The sequence below is a fragment of the Acinonyx jubatus genome, chromosome E4 (assembly GCF_027475565.1).
Source record: "Acinonyx jubatus isolate Ajub_Pintada_27869175 chromosome E4, VMU_Ajub_asm_v1.0, whole genome shotgun sequence".
Classification (NCBI taxonomy): domain Eukaryota; kingdom Metazoa; phylum Chordata; class Mammalia; order Carnivora; family Felidae; genus Acinonyx; species Acinonyx jubatus.
Genome location: NC_069395.1, coordinates 6,698,616 through 6,712,139, shown reverse-complemented (window position 1 = coordinate 6,712,139; position 13,524 = coordinate 6,698,616). Strand labels below are relative to the sequence as shown.

At 48.0% G+C, this 13,524-nt stretch overlaps 1 protein-coding gene and 1 long non-coding RNA gene across 9 annotated transcripts in view; both read right to left on the bottom strand.

The window, feature by feature from the left end:
* DDR2 (discoidin domain receptor tyrosine kinase 2) overlaps positions 1-13,524 on the bottom strand; it is a 154,662-nt gene that overhangs the window by 116,316 nt on the left and 24,822 nt on the right. The window contains exon 1 of one of the 8 annotated variants that reach the window (XM_053209791.1): positions 10,535-13,521. The exons of the other annotated variants lie outside the window; for them this stretch is intronic. The gene's annotated coding sequence lies outside the window, so the exon portion shown is untranslated. Of the gene's footprint in view, positions 1-10,534; positions 13,522-13,524 lie in introns of those variants that run through there. 8 annotated transcript variants of the gene reach the window in all.
* LOC128313122 (uncharacterized) lies at positions 5,155-10,301 on the bottom strand. Its single transcript, XR_008293380.1, has 2 exons — positions 5,391-10,301; positions 5,155-5,283 (listed from the first exon to the last, which is right to left on the bottom strand). It is a non-coding gene; the product is annotated as an uncharacterized LOC128313122 (long non-coding RNA).

Sequence of the window (13,524 nt, the reverse complement as noted above, 5' to 3'; positions counted from 1 at the left end):
CTAAAGTGCATCATCTGATGACGTAATATAAGAGATCATCCTAGATAATCTGGATGGAACCGATTTGATCCGTTGAAAGGCCGCAAAAGCAGAGCTGAGCCTTCCCTGCAGAAGAAGTTCTACTGGGGACAGCAGCTTCAGCCCAGCACCAAGATCCCCAGCCTGCCCTCCCTGGTGGCCTGCCCTGTGGGTTGGGCACGGGCCGAGGCAGCCCCCGCGGTCACGTACGCCAAGTCCTTGCAATAACCTCCCGACGTATATCTCCTACCGGTTCTGCTTCCCTGGTTGAACACTGAATGATGCCATCCGGGGTAGCCCTTGAAAAGATGCATCCAGTCAGTAAATATTCGTTGAGTGTCAGCCGGATGCCATGCCCTGTTCTAGATGGCAGAGATGCCAGAGAGTAGAGCAAAGACAGGTAGAGGGGCTGCTGTGGGCGCCTTGTGACGTACGAGTGCCAGAATGCCTGCTGCGCCGGGTGCTCCCCCTGTAGCAGTATGAACCCCCAGTTTTAGGTACACAGAGATATAGAGACACACACAGGGAAGAAGGCTATGTGACCACAGAGGCAGGGGTTGGAGTGACTGCAGGAGCCCCGGAAGTAGAAGAGGCAAGGAAGGACGCTTCCGTAGAGCCTCCAGAGGGACCCCGACCCTGCGGACACCTTGATTTTGGACTCCTAGCCTCCAGGACTGTGAGACAATAGATTTCTATTGTCTTAAGCCACCCAGTTTATGGCAATGTGTTAAGGCAGCTCCAGGCAACTAACAAAAATAGTCAAATTCATTCATTCTTTTTCCTCAGCAGTATTCGTCCCATAAATCGGAGACTAAGGTCTGATGTGTCTAACGTCCACATGCTTAGCCAGGGTTTCCGTGTGTCAGAGAATTAGTGTGGAGGCCCCCTGCTGCTCAGCGCCCACTCCCAGGGGCTTTCCAACTCAACCGTGTTCACAAACAGGCCACCAGCCCATGGGTTAGTTTGCCAAATTGACTATTTTAATACTGTATTAAAATTGTACTCATCTTGGTCACCGGATCTTCTTTTTTTTTTTAATTTTTAAAACTTCTTCTTTTAATGTTTATTTATTTTTGAGAGAGATACACACAGAGTGCCAGCAGGAGAGGGACAGAGAGAGAGGGAGACACAGAATCCACTTGGAGCTGTCAGCACAGAGCCCGATACGGGGCTCAAACTCCCAACCCGTGAGATCGTGACCCGAGCCGAAGTCGGATGCTCAACCAACTAAGCCACCCAGGCGCCCCGGTCACAGGGTCTTCTCTACAGTTGTCCTTTACATTTGTCACCAGAGGGAAGGGCCTCACTGTCTCAGCCCAGGCCCTGCCCCGTTCCCTACAGACTTTTCAAGTTCTTTGCATCAGTTTGCATTTTTCCAGGCTGAATTGTTCTCCTTCCGGCCAGCCTCTCTCCAATTCTATGAAATAATTCTTGGTCTCCAGTAACTGCCTATCAATGCAGCTGTTTTTATATCTTTTTAAAAATATTTTAATAAAAGCTGGTATTTCCTGCAGATAATTGAGGAAGATGTCCATTAATGCCAATCTTAACGAGGTGCCCACAGGCCCCTTTCAGACACTGCCCTGGGGTAGGGTGGGGGGTCACTGTCATTGTTGGGGTGTCCTTTGTAACTCTCGGGCCACATGTAGCACCTAAGCCAGCCTCAGCACTGGGATATCATCTTGAGAACATTGCAAAAGCGGTGGTAGCTAGAGGGTCGTCTGGGTGGCTCAGTCGGTTGAGTGTCTGACTTCGGCCCCGGTCATGATCTCACGGTTCATGGGTTCGAGCCCCGCGTTGGGCTCTGTGCTGACAGCTCAGAGCCTGGAGCCTGCTTCAGATTCTGTGTCTCCCTCTCTCTGTGTTCCTCCCCGACTTGTGCTCTGTTTCTCTCTCTCTCTCCCTCTCTCAAAAATAAATAAACATTACTTGTGCTCTGTTTCTCTCCCTCTCAAAAATAAACATTAAAAAAATTTTAATATATATTAAAAATTGTTTTAAGTAACTGACTTAGAGATGATAGATGATAGGTAGGTGGGGAGATAGATAGATAATTGATAGACAAATAGATGTGACTAGTTCCATTTGGAAATGTGGGTATGTGTGCATATAGGTAAGCCTGTGCAACTTTGGAAAAATATCAGGAAGAATAAGCATAAAACCTTGAATGTTAAGGAAAGCAGTTATCTCTGGGGAATTAAAAGAAATGGCTGGAAAGGGAAACTTTACTTCTCATTTTATATGATTCTTAAATGCTGAGATTATTGAGTTATGTTTATTTGATGATTTTCAGGTTCCTTTAATTTTACAAATGTTTAAGGGGAAAAAAGTGTTACATAAATGCCTACTCTTCAACTGCAACCCTATGCCAGACGATTTTACATACACGCTCCCAAAGGTACACATTTTCGATCACCAGCCACTTCACACACACACACACACACACACACACACACACACACACACACACGCATGCACACTTTTTCAACAGCTGGGGGAACTCATCCCACAGTGATGAAGAGGCGTGCTCAAGGTTACATAACAAGTCAGTCAGAGCAAGGGCCCGTGGTCCACCCTGGCTATCACCCTGAGCTCTCCACAGTTCACACTGCCCCCAGGGCCATCAGAGTATGTCTGTCCTTTGTGTGTTCATTCATCCAGTCCACTAATACGAAGGCCTCCCCTCGGTTTAGCACTATACTTGGTTCTAGAAAGAGCTACAAAGATGAACAAGGCAAGTTTTCTGCCCTTAAGCAGCTCACAGTCTCTTGTGCTGTTAATATGAAACAGAAGGAAACAGAATGCTCCATGGGCAGAGACAGAGTAAACAGCCGGGGACTGCCCAGCTGCCCTGGCTGTTCTTGTGAGGTTGAGTCAGAAGATGACTCTGATCCCCTTCTTCTTGAGTGGCCTTTGGGCTGGAACATGGCAACGATGCCCTCTACGTTCTGGTACATCTCAGTTAGCTCAACCAACCTCTTCGTTTTGTCCCATGTGGACGTATGGGTAGTAGAGAGAGAGGAGGGGAGGTAGGTGTTTGTAGAAATCTGAAGGGAGAGAAGGGCTCTGGTCACGGTAGGAGTTACCCACGAGCTGAAGGTCAAACCAGTGGTTGGCAGAAGGGCGGGCTGTGAGTTCACATTTATGTGCTGGCTAAAAAAGAAAAAAAATTCCTCTGACTCAAAATAAACAGACTTGCTGTGGGGCCCACGTGTGATTTTTCTTAGGATTTTAGGGAATATTGTAAATGATCTATATGCCCCTCTCCCCCAAGGTATGTGGGGATCACAAGCTGGGCTCTATTTGGACCATAAACAAAGGATCTAGAGAAGAACGCACTTCATCCCAGAAGCTCACTTAATTTGTTTTCTTCCCTGTGGAGTTGAATTTTTATGCAGATGGGAGTATCTGTTATATCCTTGACCCGAGCCATGGTTTTGAGAAGACATAGTACGTATGAGGGGCCAAAGGGCCAATACACGTGTTGTTCATCGGAACCCCAAGGGACACGTCATGAAGGAAAAGGGACAAGAGCTAGGAAGTGCAGGGTTTGACAGGTGGAGAGAGGGAGGGACACTTAAGGGAAGCAGTTACAACGTGGGGCAAGGAACAGACAGCTGTCCCCTCCTGGGACACTGAGGTAACACGGCTCGCCTGGCTTTGAAGCTGCAAGGAAGCTTGGCAACCATCCACTACCTCCCTCATGTCACAGGTGCGCCATGTGAGAATCAGAGTGGTGAGATGGGCTGGCCAGGACCACACAGCACGACCAATCCCCTGGCCTGCTTGGCCGCGTTTTGTACTCGCTCTATGAACATGCTGTTCCCTGAATAAGCAGAGGTTCAGAAATGGGAAGGTGGGGACACACACAAGAAATAGCAAGTCTGAGAGGGGATTTGATCTGAGGAGAAAATACACATAGAAAATACACACAAACTGGAAAAGGCGAGTTGGGATTTGCTTCTGGAAGATGTCGAATAGGAGACCAAGGGGTTTGGGTCTTTTTTCCATGTAGATGACAGAGAACAGCTATGTGTGTGAGAGCAGAGCTCAGGTAGCAAACTTGCTGTTTTCTGTCCCCAGGCACACATGAGGACATCCGATTGGGAGCGAGGAAAGACCTTCAGAGTCCCAGGGAAGGAAAGAGCCCACCTTGATTTTTCATATTTTCTCTCTGAAAACTACAATTACTCCTTCATAATATCATTCCTCTTCAAAAAAACTTACACAGCTTCTTTTCTTTCTTTTCTAATAGAGAAGCCATGCATGCTTATTTATGAACTTTCAATCTTATGAAGAACCAAAATGGCTCCTATGAGCTCCTCAGCTAATAAAAAATCAAACTCAGTTACTATTTTGACACATTTTCCTCAGAGTTTTTGTTCTGTGGATTTTACATCGTTATTTAATACCTTTATGTAACTTTGAAACTTCTAATTTCACTTGATATAAAACCATAAATTCTGAAATTATCTACAGTTCTCAAAATGAGGGGCATCTGGGTGACTCAGTCAAACGTCCAACTTCGGCTCAGGTCATGATCTCACCGCTCGTGAGTTCGAGCCCCGCATCAGGCTCTGTGCTAACAGCTCCAAGCCTGGAGCCTGCTTCAGATTCTGTGTCTCCCTCTCTCTCTGTCCCTCTTCTGTTCATGTGCTCTCTCTCTCTCTCAAAAATAAACATTAAGAATTGTTTTTATTTCTCAAAACCATCATTCTAAAGGCTTATACCCTGTATATTTAACCATACCCTCAGTGCTGGGCCTTTAGATCATTTCTTTTTCCTACCTAATGCTACCTACCTTGTTGTGTGTAACTTTTGTCCCCTTCAGAGTATTTCCTTAGAATAGATTCATAAATGGGAAATTCCTACATCAAATAGTATAGACGGTTTTTAAGGTCATTCACACACCTCATCGAATTGATTTACAATGCTGGGGGCATTACAATATGTATAAATAACATGTAACTCTAAAAACCAGAGTTTTTATCGAATGAAAGTAGTTTCTTTGTTTTAATGACTTTTCTTTAATTTCGAAAATATTTCATATCTTAGGGTGCCTGGGTGGCTCAGTCAGTCAAGCATCCATCTCTTTTTTGTGTTACTTTTTTCATGTTTATTTATTTATTTTTGAGAGAGAGAGAGAGAGAGAGAGAGTGAGCAGAGAAGGGCAGAGAGAGAGTGAGACAGAATCCCAAGCAGGCTCCGAGCTGTCAGCACAGCGCCCAATGCAGGGCTCGAACCCATGAACCATGAGATCATGACCTGAGGTAAAACCAAGAATCAGATGCTTAACTGACTGAGCCACCCAGGTGCCCTTTAAGCATCCAACTCTTGATCTCGGCTCAGGTCATGATCTCACAGTTTGTGACTTGAAGCCCCATGCTGGGCTCTGTGCTGCTTGGAATTCTCTCTCCCTCTCTCTGCCCCTACCCCACTTGTGCTGTCTCTCTCTCTCTCAAAATAAATAAACTGGAAAAAAATTTTTTTAATTTCATATTTGAGGAAAAAATTCTCCATAAAATTAGACTGGGGGTGGGGGGTGGGGAGAGAAATACAGCTTCTATGAAATTCAAGGTCTACTCACCCCGGACCACTTTTCCTTTCCCCTGTCTTCTGACCAGTGCTCCGCCCCTCCCTTTCCTCACTACCCACCCCACCCCATCCTCTCCCAGCCTCTCCGATTCCAGGATGTTGTCTCTTCTGTGCTTATTAAGGGGGATTCCATCTTGTATTTCCTAGTAAAGGGCCCGAGTCCGCACACACAGGCTTCTGCACCCTCTCCCAGGGCTCTGGAGAGTAGTTTGCAATGAAAAGATTAATGGTGCTTTCCTGATCTTCATGGCCTGTGTGTTTCTCATCATCTCCCTCTGGATGCAGTCGCTGGCTCTCATTCCAAAGCCACACATAGCTGGTCCTTCCTCCTCCCAGAGCAAGGAGACTTGCTAGGGCTGATGCTATGGAGCCAGCCAAGTCACCAGTCTCTTGCATAGTCAGAACCCCCCTCTTCTCTTTTCCTCCTGGTACAGCTCTGCTCAGACTCCTTCACTGCCCACCTGCCCTTTTGCTGGCCTCCTAACAAGCTTCCCCACCTCTGCCTCCTTCCCTTACAATCTTTCTTGTACACTGCAGCAAAATCGAGTCTTCCTGGGGCAAAATTTATATCGTCTTATAGCTCTGCTCAAGCATCTGCAGCAGATCTTTATTACGTGGGAAGCCCCATATCTTAGAGTGGACAAGTAAATATGCACCAGGTCCTTTTTAATGGGTACACATTAAGTGCCACAGAGGCTATACCATGAGCTCTGGGTCTAGTTTGGGGAACTAACCCAGACATGTGAAACGTCACAAGGCTCCAGCCCCCACCTCCTTCCAGCTCTCCAGTCCTGCGTGTGTGACAGGCAGATCTCACACTCGACGTGTTTCAAACTGAATTTACTCTCTTCTCCCCAAATCTATGTTTTTTACATAATGGTTCCACTCTCCAGGCTCTCAAGACAAGATAGATGCACGTCACGAACATGGGGAGATTTGATGGGTGGAAGATTTTGGTCTTGTACTGTCCATCAAAATCCAACTGTCTAATTACTCACTTTCTTGGTTGTACTTAAGAATATAAAGGGACACAGAAACAAATAAGACATGCCCCCACTGCTGTGAGCGTATAATGTTCCGGGGGAGACACAGAGCTGCTTGTCCATTGTCAACTCATCCACCCAAGCTGTGCCTCACAAGCCTGGGTCTCCAGATCCAACCTCCCCCCAACCCCCTCAACCATTCACTTCAGGAAAAGTGGACTAGGACGTCTCCAGGTACTTTCATGATTCTCCAGTACTTGTCATCTACCAAATCCCAACTGATCCATTTAGCAGAATCACCATAATATCCAGGTGTATCGGGAGCTAAGGGTAAAAACTATTAACAGAGATCCCTGCCATGGATGACTTTAAAATGTGGGGAGAGAGGCTGACACCTGAACAGATGATTTCCCGATCATACTGTACGCAGCCAGACTATGGGGCTACAACAAACACAAAGAGAAGGGATCTTCCGGCCCGACCGAAGATTCAGAGAGATGTGGGGAAAGTGGGGTGAGGAAGGAGGAAACCTGCCAACTGGAACGGGAGTGGGGAGTGGGGGGCTTACAGTGGAGAAACCAGAATTTGCACCCAGGTTTGTCTGACTCTCCAGTTCATGCTTTTCCCACCATCCTGTTACATGGTAGGCTTTCAATGGATATCCACCCTCTGGATGAAAGAAGAAATAACAATACAGGAGGCGCCAATTCACTCCTACAACCTCTCAGAATAGTTTGGAGGTAAAATAAAGTCTGGAATTGAGAGGGGACTCCTCACTCTTGTCTACACCTCCTCAAAAAAACCCTGCTAGTGTCCCGGGCTATGCAGACAATGGGAAAAGAAACAAAGGAAGCGTAGAGCTCCAAGGGCTACAGCAAAGAATCCCATAGAATCCCACGCTAAATCACGCTGGCCCCGGAAAACCCCTGGACAAGGAAAAGGGATCCTAATTCTCCTATACCCATCTCCTCTGAAATTTGGTTCTGGAAGGAGAGCCAGGGGATCAGAGCTGCGCGCCCACATCCTCGAGCGATTACATGGGGCTGCCTTCTCTCCGCCCACAACCCCCCTGCTCCACTGTGTTTGCAGAGCAGATGCCTCGGGCCAGCAGCCCCCCTTTCTGTACTTCCTGCTCCTTGGCCCCAGCCTCTGTCTTCCGTCTCTGTATGCTTGGCATACACGCAGCAAGCCTGGAGCCGGAGTGTGCCATCATTTCACAATTCACAAACCCCAAATAAGAGACAGGTGGTGGGATTCTCCCAGGGAATGGAAAGAAGGACTCCGAGCCCACACTGTCTGAGTCTGGCTGCCCAGGGAACATCCCAGAGGTGGGCTGGGCTGAGGCTACTGTTTCAGGAGATTCTACCCAACCCTTTCCAGGCTGTTTGATTCCTTGGTCCCGGACATTTCTCCTCAGGATTTCCTCTTGGATCCTCCCAGTTCTTGGGGAAAGTCAAAACTCACTTTGAACAGTTCATGGAATCGATTTGTGGAAGAAGGAGTCAGCTCAATAAAATTACAATCATTTCTTTAGAGGAGGTTGTTATAAAATGGGCCTTGGAAAGTCACAGACTCCTTGGTACTGATATCTGGATCGATTTGGGGCTCAAGACACTTCATTGCCCACTAGGGAATTGTTTTACGATTTAGCTTCTCCATGATAGATTAAGACGGGCTTGCAAATTTTGCCACTGGGGCAAAAGACTACAACTATTTCCTTTACCTCAAGGAAATATTTTGGGTTCATCTCATCAGCCACTACCGGCAAACTTTTTTAAAATTTTCTGTAAAGGCCCAGATAGTAAGTATTTTAGGCTTTGTGGGCCATAAGGTCTCTGTCATAACTATTCACCTTGTCCTATGTAGCACAAAAGAAGCCATCGGCACTAGGCAAATAAATGAGCAGAGCTGTGTGCTAATAAAACTTTATTTACAAAAACAGGCAGCAGGCTGGATTTCGACCACAGGCCGTCGTGTGCCAAACCCTGACAAAAACCCTGTGTTCTGTGCAGGAGTATCAGTTTGAGGAGCGAATGATGTTCACTGACACCCTTAGGAAGGAAGTTGCTGCTTTGGTATGAGAAAACTTTGAGGTCTACTTGTCTACTATTACCTAAGGAACCTAAAATAATATCAGAAGCTGCATGTTAACACAATCCTCAGGTGCTTTGTACACATTACATCTGGGGACCAGTGTGTCTCAAACACCGATCAAATTACGGGGTGCCCAGGGGGCTCAGTCAGCTGAGCATCCGACTCTTGATTTTGGCTCAGGTCACAATCCCAGGATCATGGGACTGAGCCCCTCATTGGGCTCTGCACGGAGCGTGGAGCCTGCTTAAGATTCTCTCTCCCTCTCTCTCTCTCTCTCTCTCTCTCTCTCCCTCCCTCCCTCCCTCTGCCCCTCTCCCCCACTTACATGCTCTATATGTATATCCCCCCCAAAAAAACTAAAAACAAAAAAAATTACAGACTCTGAGGTCTAAGGCATGCAACTCTGTCTTCAACAAGCTCCTAGCTGAAACCGATGCTATCAGTGAATGAGGCTTCGATTAGCAAACATCTGCTCTGGACCATCCTCTATAAAACCCAGTTCCAGGGTGAAACATGGGAGCAGATGGGTTCCAGCTGCCCACCACCACCAACCCTGTTTCTCAACCCCCAACAGATAATGCATGTGGAATACTACGCTAGATGTTACACAAAAGCAAAACCACCTGACAAAAAGACTCAGACCTTGGCTAAGAGGTTCTCGCAGTCTTTTTTTTTGGTGGGGGAGGGGTGGGGGAGGAGGAGCTCATACACATAAAGAAATTAATCAGTGTAAGAGGTCACATGAATGTCTAAGACAATAAGACAGCAGTGAAAAATCCTGACAAAGACTATGAATGTCTAGAAGGGATACCCCAACCCCTCTCATCCATCACAAGGGGAGGAACCCGAAGCTCCATGCCCCAGGAAGCAAGAATTTTGAATAGGTTCAAGCTCAGAAAGAAATTCAGGAAATGTTGCCAGCCAGGAACACTTAACATCATTCCTGCAGCCCACAATCTCAGGCTAAAATAATTAATATAATATGAGAAATTATAAGGCAATGAAAATGGAAACAATGGAAATAAGATTCTTGCTAGCAGCCCTCGATGTACCCTGAGGGCGATGCAGTCTGTGGCTGACCCTCAAATCTCTTATAAGCCGTGAAGATCAAAGCAAAACCAAGAGACTGACACCTTAGAACGTGCTGCCTCCACGTGTTTCACGCATATATATTCTTAGGCGTCTGAATATTTCCTCCCTAAATCTGGCTCAGAACTGCACCCCCACTCAGCAAGAGGGGCATTTGAAATTGGCATCCTCAAAAGCAAAGTCACTCCTAGGGCACGTCCCACGCAGATGCTGAATCCCTAAGATGGCGTCCAGATGTCACAGACCAGCCAGCAGTCAGAGCTCTCCCCAGTCTGGCAGCCACCCTCCTTTCCAGCTCTCTCTTCCACCACCCCTCGGTCCTAACCCTCTGCTCCCCACAGATTGCCATCTGCCCCCTCCCCTCCATTCCCACGTCCAGTGCCATCTTTGTCCACTGCTCACTCCTCGTCCTCACTGCTGAGGTCAGCCCCACTGCTAGTGACCAACCCATACCTCGCCCTCTGCATACTGCACCGCTGCCTGGCACCCCCATGCTTGGCCCCAGCCCCACCCCTTCCACAGTCGGGGACCCCCCCAGCCACAAGTGCCATCCCCTACCATCACCACTCACCACCCTCTGGGCACCTCCTTGAGCACGGCTCTCTTTTTTGTTTCTTCCCTTTCTTGTTGGCCATGAGCACTTGGGCTGGAATGATCCCCCACTCCTATCCGTATGCTTTCAAATCACTTGTGGAGTCCCTCACACATCACAGGTGCCCCGTAACAGTTACTATTTTTGTAAGTAAAGCCGTTACCCAAAGTCCTTGGGTCCCACACTGCTCTCCAGCCCCACGGTTCCTTGTACATCACCACCGTCCATTCGCAGTTCATGCTTTTCAGAACATTGTTGAGCCCATTTCATCTAGAAACGTCTAAGCCAGCTGCACACCTGGCCTCCCTTCCCCTGGGCAGGCATGTCCCTCAGTTTCTAACCAGTCTCTTCTCTCCTCACCTCGTGGCACACCCACAATAGCTGTGGCTCTCTGATTAGTTAGACACCGATCCTGACCTTGTCCTTCCTGTAATGATCCTGGCAGAGCCAAACTCCAAAATCTCAGACGCCTAGGTTTATGTAGCAGTGTGGTCACGGTGCCTCATTTATCTCAACCGTAACGTGCTCTGTAACAAGCAGATGCCTCCCAGGTTTGTCCCGGTCACTGCTCCGAATGCCACCCGTCCCCACGCCACCCCCACGTGCAACCCCCCAGGCTGTGCGGTCGCCATGCCCTGGAAAACATGTCCTCTGGGACACCTGAAACCAGAACCTCCCACCCAAGACACTCATGAGAAACAGACCAGCCCTCGGCCACTTGCAATGGGAGAAAGACAGCTTCTAAGTCACGAGGGAGAATCAAGCTCCGGTTGGAAATACAAACTTTTCCTTTAAAGGAGAAGCTAACGTTGGCAGTACTACTCTTTTGAGCTGCTCTCCAGCAAAGCTGGAAGAGCCATTTTGGGAGAGAGAGGGAAAGGAAGACAGTGTGAGTGACAAATGGAGAGAAGGAGACAAAAAGAGAAAAGTGAGAGGAGGGAGGCGCGGAGGGGGGAGGAGGTGGGGGAGGGGCAGAGTGAAGGAATGTAGACCCAAAGGGGAAGGAGCAGAGGGGGAGGGCAGAGGAGGGGACGAAGAGGGAGGAAAAGGCAGAGAAGACAGGCTGTGCTATGCTGGCTCACAAACACGGGCCACCAGTTCTGTGGTGAGTTTGATGGTGTCCCCTGGGAGCTCTAACATCCATGAGGGGACAGGGTCTCCATGGGCTTGTATAACACTGGGCTGGGCTGGGTGGACCCCAGAGCCCCCTGGGGCCCAAAACAAACAACCAAACAGAATTGGAGGAGTTGATCTCCAAAGGCTATTGTTAACCTCTGCTCTCAGTATTTGCGACTGATGCCAGATCTTGACCGTACGTTGGGATCAGCCCCATGTTTTAGAGCATCTATTAATAACACTGCCTTTCCCTTGCAAGTGTTCCATTTAGATGTTACATTACTTGGTCCTCCTATTAATAGGAGACACAGGAAACTGAGACTGAAGTCTCTGGACAGAATGAAATACTTAATGTCGTCATTCTCAGAAAAGGAGGAAGCCGATGTTGGTCACCGGAAAAGACCAGAAGGATTCTGTCTTGGGGGAGCAGGACTTGAAATAGTTCTCGGTGTAACATGATAGTGGAGGTGGGGGGAGGCAGCCGGACGGGGCTTCACAAGACAAGGCTGTAGGTTGCACACGCCGTGGATACTGAAATAGTAATTTCTGGAAACAGTCACTTAAGATCGGGTGGCAGGGGAAGAAAAGTCCACAGTGATAGCTTCTGAAAGGTAAAGCGGAATGATCCACAGATGAATCATGTTTGAGGAATCTCGTGTAATAGAGAAAATCTGCAATAACTTCTGGTTAGTGGTTAAACGTAGCTATGAATTATTCATTCTCAACTGCACATCATGAAGGCTCCAGTGAAGACCTTTTAGCTCTTCCAGTATCAAGAGTCTACTTGAAGTCTATTGGAAGGGAGGGAGGGAGGGAGGGAGGGAGGAAGGAAGGAAGGAAGGAAGGAAGGAAGGAAGGAAGGAAATACATTAGTTTCAAGGAGATCTGTGGGAAGAAACGGACCCAAGATATTTTCTCACCACAAGGAGGTGAAGGAGAAATGGGGAAGAGGTTTAGTCCTTACATAATAAATGGCAAGGAGTGTATAATCCAATGAGCATCCTGACAGTGAGAAGAAATCTCCTGGAAAATGTGAGAAAATACCACTTGTCCCTCCTGCCCTCATCCTTCACTCCCGAGGACTCACGGGTCCATATTATTTACTCAGCCATCCATTCATTCAGTGAGTTCTACAGAAGCCATATGGATGGAAGTCAGTAGGTTCTCCCCGAGCATCTTCTGTGAGCCAGACCCCATGCTGGAGGCCAGAGATGCTGGCGTGAAGGAAACATGGCTTGTGCCTTTGGTGAGCTCCAGGCTGAAAAGGTCTCAGACTCATAGAATTACTAGAATTTTAGACTCATTAATGGGATCTGAATCCGCTAAAGGATGAACTGAGAAGTCCCATGGAGACCAAGATTCACCCAGAGCAGACACCTTGAGGTGGGTGAATGCTTCCTAGTTTGCTCGTGGATGCTCTGAGATGTCCCACACATCTCTTTCTGCCTTGCGTCCCAGGGCTAAGGGTTGCATTTATCTACAGTAAGTACCCCAGGCCGGCTTTTCTCATATATTTAGCTCCTCCAAAGCTTATTATAGGACTCTGAGTCAATGACCCTGATTTTAGTAGCTCTCTGAATTATTATTTTTCTCTAAGCCACCTCAAATTATTGCTGGAAGAAGGCAACTTACAAAAAAATAAATAAATGAATGTAATCGGAGTGTTGGGAGAGACCCGGATCGACGTAGGAACCCCGAGATTCCAGTGGGTCCTGTCGGGACAGGGAAGACCAAGATACCCTGGGCCACTCAGAGTTGGGGAAGACACCCCAGGATCAGCTGCGAACCTGGCGCGAGCCACATCTGGATCAGCGAAGTCTGAGGAGTGAGCTGACATTCAACATCAGCTTTCCTATACAATCCAACACATGGTCTCCGCTGACACCAGCTCTCGGCACAGAACCCGCGTGCTCCACATTCCCTGTGACACCAGCCAGGTAAGTGAGGGGCTCCAGGGAGGCCACACTGGCAGCAGGTGGTTTCCCCTCCTACCCTCGCCCCCGGCCTCATGGGGTGACAGCTTCAGCGACTGGCCTT